The sequence below is a fragment of the Cherax quadricarinatus genome, chromosome 72 (genome assembly GCF_038502225.1).
Source record: "Cherax quadricarinatus isolate ZL_2023a chromosome 72, ASM3850222v1, whole genome shotgun sequence".
Taxonomy (NCBI): domain Eukaryota; kingdom Metazoa; phylum Arthropoda; class Malacostraca; order Decapoda; family Parastacidae; genus Cherax; species Cherax quadricarinatus.
Window position 1 is genome coordinate 10,056,416 of NC_091363.1, and position 2,954 is coordinate 10,059,369.

Consider the following 2,954-nt stretch of genomic DNA (forward strand, 5'->3'; position numbering starts at 1 on the left):
AATTCAGGACATATTCTAAAGAATTTTCATAATCCACATATGAACCTTAAATTGTATTCATTAAATATAATAAATCCAACAAAGTGGTCACAGTTGCTGTTATACATAACAGTACCATTGGGAAGGAAGAAAAACTGTTGAATTTTATAGAGGAATTTGGAAATAAGGTGCAAAAGAATAAAATTAAAAGTGAATCCATCAATATACTATACCATTCTGCCCTCCCTTATCTTTTTTATCATTTAAAATTTTAAGTATATTAATTATGAATAAAAAAAAGGTAACCTAACACATTTTAATGGAATATTATGATAATATTTAAGAACGAGCAAAATGACAAGACAAAACTGAACGAGTACTGCCCACCCATCCTCTCACTTACTAATTTTAGTTAAATGTAGATACTGTACATTAATTACTGAAAATATAAGGAAAAGTACAGTAACTTAGAAACATTTAAGAAATATAAATACAACAGCAGATCTAGGGAGGTCTACAGTGTCTTCTAGAAATGCACCTAATAATTATATAAACATTATTTGTTTACTCTTCCAAGCACATGGTTCATGTGTTACCCCACTAGTAAAATAATCATCACACCTACTGTGTGAACAGCTTGCATCTTCTTTCGCAATCTGATATATTCAACATTCTTTCATTAGTTCTGAAGTATTCATTGCATATTTTATCTTTGCTAAATTTCATACTATTTTATCTGCCTTAATTAAAGAGAAGGGAACTTGATGCGAAGAGCTCGAGTCAAAGAACTGGAGTTACCCTTCCCTTTATCAGAACAAACTTAATTACACCCCACTATTCCTATCCCCATACACTGTATGACCAGTACAAGCTGCATGCTTCCCAAGAATATAACAACATATAATAGTACTGTATAATGAAACCAGCATTTTAAGAGAGTCCAAGTCAATACTACTTCCTAGTCCCTTGATAAGTTGCCTTCTAGTCCTTAAACAGGTACTTTGAAAAACACTATTTTAATTTATAACCCTTCTATTATTTTTAAATTTTAAATGTCACAAAAAAAAAAAAAAAAAAAAAGCAGCAGCAGCAGCAGCAGCTTAATATATTTTAATATGTTAATTAGTACAGTAATAATATTGCGACACTCAATCTTACTAATGGTATTTACAAAAACTATCCAGATAATCACAATAACCTATGTAAGAAATATATCAATCATGCACATAAAGGTATACAAAACATTTAAATAGCTTCTCTTGTAATCACTAGAATATCTCAGAAAGGACAAAGTAGGCACTAAGACACTGCTTTGTTGGCTATAAGGAATGTTCAGACATCATCCTACTGTTGTATCAGTTTGTGTGTGCTTCATTGCTTGCTTGTTTACTTGCTTATGGCTTCTTTAAATTTCTGTCACTAATACAGTGATAAAATGAATACAACTGATGCATACTAACATTATTCAAACATTAGTCCCTGGAAGGGGTGTGCTCCAGTACCAGTGAAGGGCTTGATCTGAGAATCTCAAGCAGTCATTTCTTTCTCAGGATCAAACCTGACTGGTTCTCATTCCTCCAGTGCTGTGTGACACTTCATAACTTGCTGCTTCAATATGAATAATAATAATAAACAAAACAGTAACTATACAGTACTCAAAGTGTCAACTTTATCGCTCATTTCACAGAATCTTCAATAATAACAACATCGTCTTCAACTTCAAAACTACACAAAAATTTCCTAATCAATACCAGTTTCTACCAGAGTATGAAGTCTACCAACTATGTTTTAATATAAAAATTACCTTGATAAAAAGAGGTGCATGCAAATTTTGATGCAAAGACTGAAGAGAACAAATATTGTAATGTAATGTGACAAAAGACATGCAAAATATTTTTATTTAATAGAGTACATACTACAGAGAAATGTCATGATATATAATGACCTTAGAGTTTAGTACAGTGCAGACATAAGGTTATCGTAGAAGAAAGCGAGTGTTAATGAGCAGGTGTGTGTGTGTGTGTGTGTGTGTGTGTGTGTGTGTGTGTGTGTTTGTGCACGTGCGTGCGGTGTCTGTTTCTGTATTTTGTGTGTCCTATGTTCTGTGTACTCACCTAATTGTGGTTGAAGGAGTTAAGAGTGTGTATGAGAGAGAGTACTCACCTATTTGTGGTTGCAGGTGTCGAGACTCAGCTCCTGGCCCCACCTCTTCACTGATCGCTACTGGGTCCCCTCTCTCCATGCTCCATAAGCTTTATCATTCATCGTCTTAAAACTATGTATGGTTCCTCCCGCCACCACATCACTTGCCAGACTATTCCACTTCCTAACAACTCCATGGCTGAAGAAACACTTCCTAACAACCCTTTGACTCATCTGAGTCTTCAACTTCCAACTGTGACCCCCTTGTTTCTGTGTCCCAGCTCTGGAACATCCTGTTTGTCCACCTTATCTATCCCACAGACTATTTTGTATGTCGTTATCATGCCTCCCCTGACCCTCCTGTCCTCCAGTGTTGTCAGGTCGACTTCCCTTAACCTTTCATTATAGGATAATCCCCATAGCTCTGGAATTAGCCTTGTTGCAAACTTCTGCACTTCCTCTAATTTCTTGACGTGCTTGACCAGGTGTGGATTTCAAACTGGTGCTGCATACTCCAGTATGGGCCTGATGTACACAGTGTACAGAGTTTTAAAAGATTCCTTACTGAGGTATTGGAACACTATTCTCAGGTTTGGGAGGCACCCATATGCTGCAGCAGTTATCTGGTTAATGTAAGCTTCCATAGACGTCCTCGGTATTATACTCGCCCAAAGACCTTTCTCCTTGAGCAAAGTTTACAGTCTTTGGCCACCTAGCCTATACTGCGTCTGCAGTCTTCTTTGCTCTTCCCTGATCTTCATGACTTTCTATTTGATGGGGTTAAATTCAAAGACCAAGTTATTGGACCATGTGTCTGGCCTGTTCAGGTCTCT